General features: G+C 38.9%; 1 protein-coding gene across 6 annotated transcripts in view; it reads right to left on the reverse strand.

Moving 5' to 3' along the window:
• cadpsa (Ca2+-dependent activator protein for secretion a) overlaps positions 1 to 17486 on the reverse strand; it is a 453076-nt gene that overhangs the window by 278756 nt on the left and 156834 nt on the right. The window lies entirely within an intron of this gene.

The raw sequence follows: 17486 nt of genomic DNA on the forward strand, positions 1-17486 counted from the left end.
AGAAGGCCTTTGACAAGGTGCCACATATGAGTCTACTTAACAAGCTATGAGGCCATGCTATTACAGGGCAGATTCTAGCACAGATAAAGCAGTGGCTGATTGGCAGGAGACAAAGAGTGGTAATAAAGGGAGCCTTTTCTGGCTGGCTGCCAGTGACTAATGGTGTTCCACAGGGGCCTGTGTAAGGACCAATTCTTTTTATGCTATATGCCAATGATTTGGATTATGGAATTGATGGCTTTGTTGGAAAGTTTGCAGATGATATGAAGATAGGTGGACTGGCAAGTAGTTTTGAGGAAGTAGAGAGGCTACAGATAGACTTAGACAGATTAGGATAATGGACAAAGGAATGGCAGATGAAATGGTATCAGGAAGTGTATGGTCATGCACTTTGGTGGAAGAAATGAAAGTGTTGACTATTTTCAAAATGGAGAGAAAATACAGAACAACTGAGGTGCAAAACGACTTGGGAATCCTTGTGCAGGATTCCCTAGAGGTTAATTTACAGGTTGAGTCTGTGGTGAGGAAGGCAACTACAATGTTAGCATTCATTTCAAGAAGACCAGAATATTAAAACAAGGATGTAATGTTGAAATTTTATGAAGCACTGGTGAGGCCTCACTTGGAGTATTGTGAGCAGGCTTGAGCCTCTTATGTTAGAAAGGACGTGCTGAAGCTGGAGAGGGTTCAAAGGAGGTTCACAAAAATGATTCTCAGATTGAATGGCTCGTCATATGAAGACCGTTTGATGGCTCAGGGCCTGTATTCACTAGAATTCAGAAGAATGAGGGGTGATCTCATTGAAACCTATTAACTGGTGAAAGGCCTTGATAGTGACGTGGAGACTATGTTTCCTATGGTAAGAGACTCTAAGACCAGAGGACAGAGCTTCAGAATAGAGGGGTGTCCTTTGATTACTGAGATGATGAGGAATTTCTTTAGATAGGGGGTGGTGTATCTGTGGAATTCTTTGCCACAGGCAGTTGTGCAGTCTATGTCTTTACATATATTTAAGGTAGAGGTTAATAGATTCTTGATTGGTCATGGTTTGAAGGGAAATGGGGAGAAGGCAGGAGACAGGCATAGAGGAAAATTGGATCAGCCATGATGAAACAGCAGAGCAGACTCGATGGGCCAAATAACCTAATTCTGCTCCTGTATCTTATGGCCATGATCCGTACTGTTGTCTCAAGTTGCGAAATGCATTTCAGATTCTTCCAGGAAAGCTTTATGCACGTCAACCTTACCATCAAGCCCTCAGACAAAGGGGGTTCTGTTGTAGTGTGGAAGACTGACTTCTACTGAAGCAGTGCCAATGCAGCCATCAATGTAGCACAGGAGGAGTTAAAGAGCAATATCAGGGAAGGCTTGAAACATGGACTGTTCCACCTAGCCAATGAAAAGGCAGGCATATCTGAGCTCATGTGGGTGTCCATTCCTACCCCTTGTGATCGGAGAAAGCATGAGGAGCCGAAAGAGAAACTGTTGAGGGCGAGGACCAGTTCTGTCAGATGGAGGAGGGTGGTGTCGAAGGGGAACTGGTTGGGTCTTCTGTTGAGAATGAAGCTGAGAGCTTTAATACTTTCTTTATGGGGGATAGAAGTGTATAGGGACTGGACATCCAAGGTGAAAATGAGGTGATCACAGCCAGGGAACTGAAAGTTATTGAGGAAATCTAGACAGTGTCCTGGATGTAGGGGGGGAAGGGACTGAACTAAGAGGGAGAGAATTGAGTCAAGGTACAGTGCAGATAAAGAAAAATTCACCCTCCTTGGAAGTTTTAATTGTTTTACAGCATTGGATCACAGTGGATTTAATTTGGCTCTTTTGAAATTGATCAATAGAAAAGACTCTTCCAAGTTAAAATGAAAACAAATTTCTACAAATTGGTCTAAATTTATTACAATTATTAAACACAAAGTAATTGATTGCATAATTCCTCATCCACTTCAAGTCAGTATTTAGTAGATGCACCTTTGGCAGCAATTACAGCCTTGAATCTGTGTGGATAAGTCTCTATCAGCTTTGAACATCTGAACTCTGCAGTTTTTCCCCATTCTTCTTTACAAAACTTCTCAAGCTCTGTCAGATTGCAAGAAGATTTTCAGTGAACAGCCCTTTTCAAGTCCACCCACAAATTCTCAATTGGATTGAGGTCTGGACTCTGACTTGGCCACCCCAGAACATTAATTTTGTTGTTGTTAAGCCATTCTTGTGTGTAGCTACCAGCATGCTTCACAGTAGGGATTATGTTTTTGATGATGTGCGGTGTTTGGCCTACTCCAAACATAGTGTTTAGTCTGATAGTCAAAAAGCTTAATTTTGGTTTCTTCCAGCTGACTTCAGAACCTCCCACATGCCCTCTGGCAAACTCTAGGCGAGATTTCATGTGAGTTTTTTTTAAACAGTGGCTTTCTCTTTGCCTCTCTCCCATAAATCAGCGACTGGTGAAGCACCCAGGCAACAGTAGTTGTATGTGCTGTCTCTCAGCCACTGAAGCTTGTAACTCTTCCAGAGTTGTCACAGGTTTCTCGGTGGCCTTTCTCTCCAGCCCCCTTCTTCCACCATCACTCAGTTTTTGAAGAAGGCCTGCTCTTGGCAGATTTACACCTGTACCATGTTCTTCCCATTTCTTGATGATTGACTTAACTGTACTCTAAGTGACATTCAATGACTTGGAAATTTCCTAGTATCCATTTCCTGGCTTATGCTTTTCAGTAACCTTTTCACAGAGTTGCTTGGATTGTTCTTTTGTTGTTCTGCCAGGACACAGACTCACCAGCAGACGGTCCTTCTAGATACAGGTGTATTTTTTCTACAATCAATTGAAACCCCTTGACTGCACACAGATGATCTCCATTTAACTAATTATGTGATATCTAAAACCAATTGGCTGCACCAGTGATGATTTGGTGTGTTAATGGGAGTGAATACTTATGCAATCTTTTATTTTGTGTATTATATTTGTAATTAATTTAGATCACTTTGAACATGAAAGCTTCCAAGGGACTTTTTGTAGGTACTGTCTGCGGACATGAGTTCGGTGGAGCAGGTGTAGGCAGAGACAATGGGCCTATGCAGGCTGTCAAGTTTGTGGATCTTGGGTAGGAGGAAGAAATGAGCAGATCAGGGTGAGGGAACTATGAGTTTGCTGGCAGTGAATGGTAGTTTTCCAGAGCTGATGAGGTTAGTGATGCTGTCACGAGACATTTTCTGATTGTCAGAAGAGCGGTCCTTTTCAAGGATTCAGAGGAGTTGATACATAGCCTCAGCAAGATAAAGGTCTGCCACACTACAACAGCACTCCCTTTGGCTGTGGGTTTGATGGTAAGGTTGGGATTGATATATGCATAAAGCCTTCCTGGAAGCAACTAAAATGCATTTTGCAACTTGAGAAAGAACCAATTTTCCCACAATGATGGTCTTGCTGATGTCAATGAGGATCACTACCAGTCTGAACTTTTAATGCAAACACAGATGCCTTTGCAACACCAGCAATGTTCAGATTAGTCAAGCATACCTCAATTGCTTTATTCGCCAGCGCAAACAGATTCACTACTTTCCCCATAGAAAAAAATTACAGAGAATTGAAGATTACATCGGTTATTTTGTTTCACCCAGGGCAGGGAATTACTAATGGAAACCATGTGGGTCCCGGGATAAAATACTATAGCATTCATAATTCTCTCAGACTTGATCCCTGTAGGAAAATGCTCCCTCTCTGGAATTGGGATCAAGAGTGTCCCTTCCAACTCCACTGAACTTTTCAAAACCAGAACCAGTTTCCAATTTCTCCTTCTCATTCGTCTGCTTTCCACTCCAGCTGACGCAAGCAGACACAAGACCAAGTGCAAGTTAGCTCTGACTGTCATCTAATGCTTGCCTATAAATTAGTACCAATAACTGATAGGTACAGGGTCAAGCTTAAGGTCAGTCTCAGGTCTTCGACTTCTGGTGCACTCCTAGCAACATTGAGCACTGTATTAAAAGTAGATTGAATCAACTATTAGCCTCTTTATGTAATAAACTCCAAAAATCTAAAGATAATGCCTGCCCCATATGATTTCATCAGATACCCAAACTCTCCTGTAGCTCTGACCAACAGACAGGAGGCTGTAAGTGGTGATCAGTAGGTTCCACTTTGTGTTGTTGCGACATTAAATCAGGCAGGTAGTTATGGCCCTAAATACTGCACTGATCCTTTCATTCAAGTGTTCCACCAAGGAACTTGGAGCAAGATAAAGCCTCAAACAAATCCTGATTATTTCTATTACTACAAGTAATTTTTACTGAAATCCCTGTCCTTTTTTTGTATGATCTTGGGAAGTAGCAGAAAGAAGTGAGGATTAAGAGGGAAACATCCAAGGATCATATAACAATTACAGCATGGAAACAGGCCACCTCTGCCCTTCTAGTCGGTGCCAAACGCTTACTCTCACCTAGTCCCACCGACCTGCACTCACCCCATAATTCATTCCTTTCCTGTCCATATACCTATCCAATTTTTTTAAAATGACAATATCGAACTTGCCTCTATCATTTCTACTGGAAGCTCATGCCACACAGCTACCACTCTCTGAGTAAAGAAGTTCCCCCTTGTGTTACCACTAAACTTTTGCCCCTTAACTCTCAACTCATGTCCTCTTGTTTGCATCTCCCCTACTCTCAATGGGAAAAGCCTATCCACGTCAACTCTATCTATCCCCCTCATAATTTTAAATACCTCTATCAAGTCCCCCCTCAACCTTCTATGCTCCAAAGAATAAAGACCTAACTTGTTCAACCTTTCTCTGTAACTTAGGTGCTGAAACCCAGGCAACATTCTAGTAAATCTCCTCTGTACACTATTTTATTGACATCTTTCCTATAATTTGGTGACCAGAACTGTACACAATACTCCAAATTTGGCCTCACCAATGCCTTGTACAATTTTAACGTTACATCCCAACTCCTATACTCAATGCTCTGATTTATAAAGGCCAGCATACCAAAAGCTTTCTTCACCCTATCCACATGAGATTCCACCTTCAGGGAACTATGCACTATACCATACCATTGGAAATAATTCAGAACATGTGTAGCTCGGGTGGTTGATGGTTGAGTCGAGTTGTTCTCCGATCTTGGCAATCTGCTTAAAAATTTTTCACCACCACACAAGGAAACTTTGTCAGTGCGCTGTTGATCATGGTGCGTCCTCCGAATGCTTGGCCTTTATATACTTATTTCAATCAGCTGATTGGACATCATTTCAGAATTTCATTTGTGATGTGGGGAGGAAATCTCATCTCTAATTGGCTATTTGCTGAACATCATGCATTGTGGTCTGGAATTTTTCATGCATTGCCTCATGAATGGAATCGAGGTCTTTGTATTTGTTTACAGAATTGTTCGCAGAAAACCATACTTATAGGGATTCTCTTGCATGTCGCTTGCTTCTTAACTTTCACTGACGCCCTGTTGAATTTGTGCCCCTCTTGATCTTCATGGGTAGAGACTAGGGAGAGTTGGTCACGCCACTTATGTTCCAGTTTGACTGATGTAATATTTGCTGCACGTGGTATGCAAGAGAATTCCTATAAGCATAGTGTTCCATGAACAACTCTGTATACAAGGCCAAGCCTTCGGAGGACACACCACAATGACAATGTCTCCTTAACAAAACGGTTACAAGTGCATGTCCAACATTGGGGAACAACTCAACCCAACCATCCATTCCATTGCTTCCTTCTTTCACCCCAAGAATCTGCATGTGACGAACAGTGAACAGGCAGTCATCGGGGATCCTGTGAGGGCAATTAAGAGTGAGGATGGGTCCCAATTGATTATCCCTGCTCCTTAGACCTTATCTCACCTAATTTCACAGAATCACAAAATGATCTCAAACTGGCCCACTATACCTCTTCCTTCAGTACAGCTATATTTGGAGTGTGATGGCTAAGGAAATACCAGTCCAAAGACTATAAAAATATTTTGTTGTGATATTACTCAGCTGTACCAATTAGAATAAAATATATCTAGTGTTCAGATGTTATTTAATTCATCAATTTAGTTACATTGAACATAAAAACAGTATTACAGCACATTACAGGCATTTTGGCCTTGATGTTATCTTCACCTTTTAATCTACTCTAAAGTCAATTGAACCCTTCCCTTCTACATAGGCCTCTAGTTTTCTGTCATTCAAGTGTCTGTTTTAGAGTTCCCTAAATGCCTCAATGTACCTGCTTCTTCCAAGCACTGACCACTCTCTGTAAAAAAAACTTACCTCTGCCACCCCTTCTCTCCAATGACCTTTACAACTATGCCCCCTTGTATTAGCAATTTCTATCTAGGAAAAAAGTCTCTGGCTATCCACTTGATCTGTGCCTCTTATCATCTTATACACCTCTATTAGTCATCTTTTATTCTCTTTCACTGCCTCGCTTGCTCAAACTATCCTCATAAGACGTACTTTCCAATCTAGGCAGTGTCCTAGTAAATCTCCTCTGTACCTTCTCTAAAACTTCCACATCCTTCTTATACTGAGATAACCAAAACTCACCACATACAACCCTGAGATTTTTTTTCCTACGGGCATACTTAGAAAATATGTGGTGTAACCAGGGATAGATAAATTGATCCCAAAGTAAATTACACTGCCACAGTAGCATTACAAGTGCACAGATATACAAATATTAGAAATAAGAAAAAAATAAAAAAATAACTTACCTCAGTCTAACAGGAGGGGGGGTCATCACTTCCCCAGATATAGGTTGACTCATTACACAGGCTGAGGGTAAGAATGACCTCATATCGTGCTTTTTGGAGCAGCACAGTTGTCTTAGTCATTACTAAAAATGCTCCTCTGTTTAGCCAAGGTGGTATGCAGAGGGTGAGAAACATTGTCCATAATTGCCAGAACACCGTAGGGTCCTTTGTTCTACCACAGCCTCCACTGTGTCCACTCTGACTCCTATAACAGAGCTAGCCTTTCTAATCAGTTTATTGAACCTGATGGCATCACCTATGTTGATCCCATTACCCCAGTACACCACCGCATAGAAGATTGCTCTGGTGGCAACAGACTGGTAGAACATGAGAAGGAGAGGGCTGCTTACTCCGAAGGACCTCAGGAAGTCGGGGCAACTCTGGCCTCTCTTGTACACAGCCTCTGAGTTGATGCTCCACGCAAGTCTGTCATCCAGGTGCACCCCCAGATACTTGTAGACTTTTAGAGAGCTATAACATTACCTCAAGGCTCTTGAATTCAATCCTTGACTAATCTAGGCCAACACACCATACAACTTCTTAAACAAACTATCAACTTGCACAACTTTGATGGATCTACGAACACGGACCGAAGATCCTCTGTTCCTCCACACCACTCTGAATCCTGCCATAGATCCTGTATTCTGTCTTCAAATTCAAACTTCCAAAATGAATCATGTGTCACTTTTTAGAACATAGAACATAGAATGGTACGGCACATTACAGGCCCTTCGGCCCACAATGTTGTGCCGACCCTCAAACCCTGCCTTCCATATAACCCCCCACCTTAAATTCCTCCATATACCTGTCTAGTAGTCTCTTAAACTTCACTAGTGTATCTGCCTCCACCACTGACTCAGGCAGTGCATTCCACACACCAACCACTCTCTGAGTGAAAAATCTTCCTCTAATATCCCCCTTGAACTTCCCTCCCCTTACCTTAAAGCCATGTCCTCTTGTATTGAGCAGTGGTGCCCTGGGGAAGCTGGCTGTCCACTCTGTCTGTTCCTCTTTTAGCAATCTCTTTATCAAATGCTTTATTCCCAATTGTTTTTTTTCAATACAATGATATTTCTATATTTTCTCTTTTGGATTCATATTATTGAATATTAGTTGCAACAGCAGACATTAGCAGATTGATATGTAATTTGTTCGTATGGCATTCCTTTTCTGCAACTGGCATCGATGAAGTGATGTAACAAGAGCAAATATCCAACTTAAGGTAGTGAAGATATGTCATAAATATGTCTGCTGAAGCTGTTCACAGTATTTTTAAATTCTGTTAAAGTGTCTTAAATAAATCTGAATATCACAAAATAATTGTCTTTTTTACATAGAGAAAATAAGACAAATTCTTTGGGATAGCAAATTCTACTTCTAATACCTTTGTGAAACACATTTTGATATTGAGTATATAATCAGTCGCCACTTTATTAGGTAGACCTGTGCACCTGCTCATTCATTCAAATATCTAATCAGCCAATCATGTGGCAGCATCTTATTTGCATTAAAGCATGTAGACATGGTCAAGAGGTTCAATTGCTGCTCAAACCAAACATCAGAATGGGGAAGAAATGGTATCTAAGTGACTTTGTCTGTGAAATGATTGTTGGTGCCAGATGGAGTCCTCAGAAACTGCTGATCTCTTGAGATTTTCAAACACAACCGTCTCTAGAGTTCACAGAAAATGGTGTGAAAAACAAACAAAAAAAATCCAGTGAATGGCAGTTCCGTGAGTGAAAACGCCTTGTTAATGAGAGAGGTCAGAAGGGAATGGCCAGGCTAGTTCAAGCTGACATGAAGACTCAAGTAAGCACGTTTTAAAACCGTGGTGTGCAGAAGAGGACTCTGAATGCACAACACATTAAACCTTGAAGTGGATGGGCTATAGCAGCAGAAGATCACAAACATTCACTCAGTGGCCACTTTATTAGGTGTAGGAGGGACCTAATAAAGTGACCACTGTGTGTATGTTAAATATACATTGTGGTGATTTCATTTTTCATTTTGAATGACATCTGTCATAATGCAAGACAGAAAACAAGAGGGACAAGTTTGGGCTGTATCTGAGATCAGGTCTTCAACTTTTTTTTGGGTGCATTGTACAAATATAAAAGTAAGATCATTAATAATAAGGTCATTCTATGGCACTGGAAGTCATTCACCCTGCCTTCTAGCATATTGGCAGCGTAACACCGTTTGCTAATATTTTCTGAATACTGAAACTGTATTTACCCTTTTGTTTAGAGATGTGATGCACTGATTAGCAGCATGCTGTTAACAACATGTACATAAATTTGTTTTCCACATATACACAATTTGCTAGCTGAGTAACAAAAATATGATCACATTAACCTCTGGAAAATTTCTTATGGGTAATTCAGTGTGCAGTTGAAAGCTCACACTGTTAATTCAACTTAATCCACCCACTTTGCACTTGAATGTTGTGACAACTCAATGACTGTAAAAGCAGACCTAATCCACACTTACATGGTAATACCTAACAGACATTTATTAAAAAAAGCTGACGATATTCAGAAATAATGTAAATATTAATGTCCCTCTGAAAGTGTCATAGGATCAGTTAAGAAATAGGAAGCTACAAATAGACTGTAATATAACTTTAAAAGAAGCTAATAAACTGTGATGCATTTGTCCGTAATCTGATCTCAATGAATAGAGGACAATTATTAATTACTGATGAGTTTTGACTCTTAGCTTACAGTTCTACTGATCCAATGTACAAAGGGATTAGAAAAAAGTCATTAAGTGATAGTACACTAGTAGAACACATTATTTTGAAATAAGCAATTCTGTTCTTGCCTAATATTCTGTACATTTCAATATCCCATGGAATAAAGCTGCCAGTGATTTGTCCGGTACTTCATCTCATCTAATCAATCAGTTCCAGCTATAAAGAGATTGAAGAAACTCACATGCAAAAGACCTATATCTGGCTTGGGTGGGAAAGAAATTCTTTTCACAATATCCTAGCATTATGCTGCTATGGGAATAGATATTGAATTGTAGGAGTTAACTGCCATAAGACTAAGACGCTCAGACATCATATGGTAATAACTGATGTCACTGAACCTTTGAAAGTATCCATTACAGATCAAATACTTTACTCCATTAATTTCACAGAAATGAAAAAAACATAGGAAGTGGTTGGTCTTTAATATAATCTCCTGAAACTACAACAATAACTGAAATTATAAGACACAGGAGCAAACACAGGTCATTCACCTCATAGAGTTTGCTCTGCATTTAATCATATTTTCCCTCCCAATCCCATTTTCCTGCCTTCTCCACATAACCATTCACACCCTTCCTAATTAAGTATCTATCAACCTCAGCTTTAAATATACCCAATACCATGGTCTCTACAGTCATCTATGGCAATGAATTAAACAGATTCATCACTCTCTCACTAAAGAAACTCCACCTCATCTCTGTTCTAAACAACTGCACATGGAATAGAACACCCTCCCACTATTGAAAACATCCTTTCCACATCCACTCTGTCAAAGCCTCCCAGCCCCCCATCTTCTAAACTCTAGTGTGTACATGCATAGAGCCATAAAATGGTTCTCATATGTCTCATCCTTTTCATTCCTGGAATCATTCTTGTAAACCTCCTCTGGACCCTCTCCAATACAGCACATCCTTTCTTAGATCTGGGTCCCAAAACCACTCATAATACTCCAAATGTGGTCTTATAAAGCCTCAGCATTAAACCCCTGCTTTTATATTCTAGTTCTCTTGAACTGAATTTTAACACTGAATAAACCAAACATAAACTCACCTTTCCTTAGAATTATTTTTCCTGTTGTCCAAACATAACCTGGGAGGCAGCCTTTCCTGTCTGTATCACTAGGATTTGTACCTATTGCAATAGATCATGTGCCATGTTGGATTGCTTCTTTGAAAGGCAGACAAAATACCTGGCTCCTGGACTGCAAATTGGGTCATGAGCAGTCACATCAACCGTGGGCATTGCCAATTCACTGCATTCTGTATCTGTGCTCTGGATCTGTATGTATTCAACCACTTACTGGATTGGCTGGGCTCATGGTAATCATGAATGTGAAGCCCAAGCAACAGTCTGCATCCCAGTGGAGGAGTCCAGAAGGCAGTTTTCCACGTACCAATGAGTGCTGCACTGGCTGACATCAGATCATTTCTGAAATTGGGCATTCTGCAGATTCCAACAATGCTGGCATTGATGCTCACAATAAGGAAATGTTTTGATGATGTTTTGATAAATAAGGGTTGCAAATTCAAGAGGCACTATTGTCATTAGTTACACACTCCTGAAAACTGACTTCAAGGGCTTCATGTAGATGTGATGCATTTCGTACTTCTTTTCAAGAACGTTTGATCCCATGGGATTTGAAACCATGGGTATCCTTCTCTTGGACCTCTGCTGGGAAGAGGCACATCTACTTCTAACCTTAACATCTCCATTTCCTTTGTGCTCAGTAATCCAACATCTCCACCTGCCCATCAATGCAAATGCCTGAACAGCTGACCAAGTGATGGTGAAAGAGCGATAACAGAGACTAAGAAGCTGAATTCCCTTTCTATATCATCGCAGTTCTTTCACTAAGAGAAACTGCTGATTAAATATAAATTTATTTTAATACAATTACAAAATGTCATTGCTTATTTACACTGTCTCACCAAGTGTTACTTTGTAATTACTTGATTAAAAAATCTAAATATTCCACAAGCAGCACCTCATTTTCCTGTGTCATATGCACCAGATAATTATAACAAGAGTTTTCATTATTTTTAATTGAGCCAGTTGACAGCCCTCTAAGAGGGTGAACTATCTAGTCCTAATTAATATAATAAAACATGTACGTGTAAATTTATCATAGCAACGTCACCTAAATGCAATGTTCAGCTGTTCAACCTGTAATTGCTCGGTACTGTGTTTAGCAGAAACTAAAGACTGATGTTTGCTTAGTATTACATTTCCAAATCTACGGTTGTAACTTGAACTCATCTGTGTCCAGCACATTATTCTTTTAAGGTCAGCCTGCATCCCTTAAAGGAGAGGTGCAATGCTACCAGGATTACAGAGGGGCATTCTGAATGAAGAACAGATATCTTGTCCACTGTTCCTCATGTGATTCATGGAAGATAATGAATGATCTGTACCCCTGCTGCTCTCTTCCCCAGTCCTCTTTCACTAATATGGGCTGCACTACATTCCATCTGCTCGTTCCACACGTCATGATGAACTTTCAGGAGGATGTCAACTAATGCATCCAACTTTGGGAGCAACTGGTTTGTGTAGTAATTTGGTACAAAATCTTTCAACATATGGCACATCACTCCCTGTAGACTTTAGCTCTAACCTTTGCACAAACATGGAGATGAAATAAACCTGACAGCAGCAAATGATCCATGCAAGTTGCATTGCCTGGGTGGTAGAGGGTATCTTCCTAATATACACAACGTACACACATACTTGATTATCTCACGTGGTCAACATACAGTGGATGTTACCTATTTGCAGTGAGATGACAGTGAGACTTGCCACAAATGTGTGTGTAGCCATCAGGTAATGTTTTTAAACCAAGACAGCATATGCTGTGTTCAAAATGTCCCTGAAAAGGAGCAAACCATAATAATCATTCTTGTATTCCATTAACAACTGAAATTATCTTTTTCCAGAAATGATATATTGCCTTCACATTTCAGTGCTCTCATTGTCTCAACGGTCCAAACATGCAAAACAATAGGAACAAACCTATAAAAAGTTTGTGATTCTATATATATATATATAACTGTTCTAGTGGTGTCTAGTATTGTGGCTTTCTGGAGATTTACGTAAATATTGCTATGTAGGCCTAATTGTTTAATGCTATTGTGTCACGACTTTGAGATGATACCAGTTATAGATATTACTATTGGGACAATGTATACCCTGTTCATATACCATAGTCTTTCAATTTCACTTTGAATTCAGCATATTTTTGGTGTTTTCACTAATTGTTATCTCTGTGTTATATATGTGTTTGGAATGGCTATATCTATTATGTAAATTGTCCTTGGTTGTTTTTCCTGTAATATTATATCCGGATGATTATTATGAATTATCCAATCTGTAATAATGGATCGGTCCTAATATAATTTGTGGGACTTTGACTCTAAAACCGGATCAGGCTTGTATTTATAGTCCAGTATGGTGTCTTTTATGAGTTTGTATTTTAAAGCTAAGTTTTGGTGAATGATGCTTGCAACTTGATAGTGCCCTTGTAAGTAATCCAATTTAACTGCTTCTGTAATGATTAACATGATTCTGTAATGTGTTTGATTGTTTCTGGTTACTCTTGACATTTTCTGCATTTATTGTCTTGAATTTGTTGGTCTTTAATTATGTATTTTTGATATTTTTTGTTAACCACTTGGAGCCTCACAAGGAATCCTCCTGTTTCTGGAAAGAAGTCTCCAACTCTGCACCAGGAGTTCGATGCTTTCTTGTCGAAATCCAGCCGGCTCAGATTGTGGGGATGTCTTCCATGGAGGGTCATGCTTTTCCATTGGTTAACTTTATCTTCTGCAGTTATAACTTCTTCATTTTTCTGGGTTGGGCTTTCATTTAAGTTTGGTGGTGTGCACTTCTTATCGGATTTACATATACTCTCAGAGTGCTGAATCCTGCTTTTGTTGATGAAACTATATCCTTAGAAGTTTTATCTGACTATTGTGTAATTTTTTAATGTCTGTTATTCCTCATTCTCCTTCTGTCATAGATGGTGTTAATCTAGGTGTGTTTAAGTGTACATAGTGTTTTCTAAAATTTGTCATTTCAGTTATTTTTCTTTGTGAATTTCCCAGATCAGTTTCAGATAAGATATTATGCCAAAAGAGTATGTTAATAGGGGTACAGTAAAAGTGTTCATTGCCTTTGTTATATTTTTACTACTGAGGTCTGTTTGGCAGATTTTCTTAAGCCTTGAAGTAAATTCTGTTGAAAGATTTCCCTTTATCGCACTATGATCAATTTTCTATGCTTGTTGATATCCCAAATACTTATGTTTCATAATCATCCATCAGTTATATTGCATCCCACTGCACTGTTTTATACTCTGTTAATTCCATTGCACCTTTCTTTATGTTTAATGCTCTGCACTTATCTTGTCCAAAGTTAATTTTTATATCTTTCAAAAACAGTTCTATTTGAATCAATTGCTTTATTAATATTGAATATCTAAGATGCTGCTTAAGTAAATATTCAAACGGGTTAACACTTCGGTCAATGAAAATATCCCTTAAGTTCCCCAGCACTTGAAGTGCATGAAATGCTGTAAAACTCAAAGAGTATGATTATTTCACATTGCATTTCAGAGAAACTGTAAATAACTATTCAGAGTTTACTCAGAGATTGGGGTTTGAAAAGAACAATTCTGCACACTTTGGAAAAGTCAAACTAAGATCTTAATCTATATCTGAAAGCTAGGAGCTTAAAAGCTTGTGGTCAATGTCCTGTTGCAGAGGGCCCAAATCAACAAAAAGCATCATAAAATTAGGCACTTGGAAACAAAGAGAGAAGTGGGACTGAATCCACTCCATTAAAATCACTTGCCTGCTGGAAACCAGAACATTCTACACTGTATTTTGTGTTTCGGAGAGAGAACAGACGGTGATGATGTGCTATTTATGTTAAGCTAATAGCTGTCATACTACCAACATTATTCAGAAACCATATTTTGAAGCAAACAGCAGCTGAATTTTTATAAACCAATTGATTCTAAAACTGAAATACATCCCACTTTAAATATAACGTGTATTAAAATTAATTTTGAAAGCTATTATTTACAAATAAGTCCTGGGTATGACTCTAAACTGCAACTGGTGATGAAGCTCTGATTGGGGACTTTCAGAGCTTTGGGGAAAGTGGAGTTACCCCTTAGTCATTCATTGCTTCCAGGGCCACTCTGACCCGGAATGGTAGCACCTGCAAGGGTTCCTGCTCAGGATACGAGCGAAGGCCAGTGGCAGATCCACCAAGTTCAGTAACTGAACTTATAACGGAGAAGGCGGATGAGCTAGGACCTCAAATGACAACGGCTATAGTACAGGCGGATGAACATTTTGGACGAGGAATGGCGATTTCTTCAGTTCATCCAACGAAAGGCAATAGCAAACCACCGCTGCTACATACTAGGTTTCCTAGAATGTATTTGTTAAGAAAACCATGGTCAAACTCACAAAATGTATCGCACAATAACAGCATCAAGAGGATCTTCAAGACAATTCTGAAGACGTTTTGCTCGGTAGGGTTGATTCTGGGCAGCAGGGGATCCCCAACCGTCGTCAAGCTACTGCTTATAAAATTCAAGTAACACAAAAGAAAATTATTGCCACTTGGAATGTAAGAACCCTATATCAAGCAGGAAGATTGGACAGTGTGATCAATGAAATGGAAAGACTAAAGATTAACATCATGGGAATTAGCGAAGTTCATTGGACAGGTGCTGGAACATATTGGAATAGAAACAAAACACTAATTTATTCTTGTGGAACATCCCATACTAATGGAGTAGGAATTCTTATAGATGAAAACATGGCAAGAAGTGTTTTAGGACATTGGGCAATATCAGAAAGAGTGCTCCTTGTTAGATTCACAGGACAACCATTTGATTTAGCAATTATACAGGTACATGCACCACAACAGGTGGAACAAATGAGGATATAGATAAATTCTATGAAAAGCTTGAACAAGCAAAGAACGGATGCAAATCTCAAGATATTGTTAATGTCATGGGAGAGCTAAATGCTAAATTAGGACAAGGTGCTGCTGGAAATACCATAGGAAAATTTGGACTAGGGGAAAGAAATGAAAGAGGTGAGAAATGGATAGAATGGTGCAAGATGAATAACCAGGTCATTATGAATACCTACATTAAAAACCATCCAAGATGCTCGTGGACCTGGAAAAGTCCAGGTGATAACACCAGAAATCAAATTGATTTTATTACTATAAACCAAAGATTTAGAAACTCAGTGACAAAATGCAAAACATATCCAGGTGCAGACTGTAATAGTGACCATAACCCAGTAATATGTCACGCAAAAGTAAAACTTAAAAAACTAAAGAAGCAACTATCTGAACAATCCCTTGCCTGCTCACAATTAATTAAAGAAGAAAACTTAAGACAAAAATTTACAATTGAAGTAATAAGTAGATTTCAAAGTCTAGAAATAGAATCTGTTGAAGATGGTATCAATCATGTAGAAATGAAGTTTCACTCTCTAAAGGATGCCTTGGTAGAATCAGCAAAGTCAGTGACTCTTAAAAGAGAAAAAAGCACCAAGAATAAATGGATGACAGATGAAATCAAAAATCTAATGGAAAAAATGAGACGGAAGAAAGCAAATCCTATAGAATATAAGTCCTTAGATAAAAAAAGTTAAAAGCTTATGTCAAAAAGCCAAAGAAGAATGGTTAAACCAGGAATGTGAGCAACTAGAAAGAATCCCTATTACTGATCCAATAAGGTTACATCAACAAATTAAGAATACCACTGGTAAAAAGCTCCTCTGTTCTTCAGGTGGATGTTTGAAAGCAAAGGACAGTACCATTATCATGGGGAAAAAATTACATTATTAACAGGTGGACTGAGTATATTCAGGAATTGTTTGAAGACAATTGAGGTGAAAAACCAGAAATTAAGAAGAACATAGAAGGTCCAAGTTTTTAAAATCTGAAGGTCATAATGCAATGAATAAGATGAAGAAAGGAAAGGTAGCAAGTCCTGATGAATTAGTAATAGAACAAATTATCGCCCTTGAAGATTATGGAATTGAAAAACTTACTGATTTAATCAATGACATTTATGAGACTATTTATCACTCTTCCTAAGAAACCTGGAGCAACGGAATGTGAATTACAAAGGACCATAAGTTTAATGAGTCATCAAACCAAGATACTTCTAAGAATTTTGATGACAAGGTGGAAGATACAAGCTGAAATAGGTAAAGAACAATGTGGTTTTGTGAAAGACAAAGGTACAAGAAATGTGATATTGATGTTAAGGATACTATCAGAATGAGCTATTCAAGTGCAAAAAGATGTGTTTCTTTTATTGACTACACAAGAGCATTTGATAAAGTGAAGCACAAAGTTATTTGAAATATTACAGGAAACTCTAGATCTAGATTCCAAAGACCTCCACCTAATCAGAAATCTGTACTGGGAACAAACTGCGGCTGTAAGAATAGATGGAGTTTACGAAAATCAAGAGAGGCGTTAGACAAGGGTGTGTTTTCTCCCCCGATTTGTTTAATGTGTACAACAAAACAATATTACAAAAAATAAGAGACATCTTGGGAATCAAAGTTGGCGGTGAAAACATCAATAATTTCAGATATGCGGATGACACTGTGTTAATTGCAAGTATGGAGATCAAGAACTGCAAAACTTAATTGATATAGTTGTTGAAGAAAGTGCAAAAATGGGTCTATCTATCAATTGCAAAAAGACAGAATGTATGGTAATATCGTTAAAAAAAAGGCTGATAATAAACCGGGAAGACATAAAACAAGTATAGAATTTTTGCTACTTAGGAAGCTGGGTGACATCAGATGGCAGGTGCGAAATGGACATCAAAAGAAGAATAGGGATGGCAAAAGACACCTTTACGAGGAACATACTGACCAACACTAAGCTAGGCAGGACAACCTGCTTCAGAGTACCGAAATGTTACTTTTATCCAGTTATG

Source organism: Hemitrygon akajei, chromosome 19, assembly GCF_048418815.1.
Source record: "Hemitrygon akajei chromosome 19, sHemAka1.3, whole genome shotgun sequence".
NCBI classification, from domain to species: Eukaryota; Metazoa; Chordata; class Chondrichthyes; order Myliobatiformes; family Dasyatidae; genus Hemitrygon; species Hemitrygon akajei.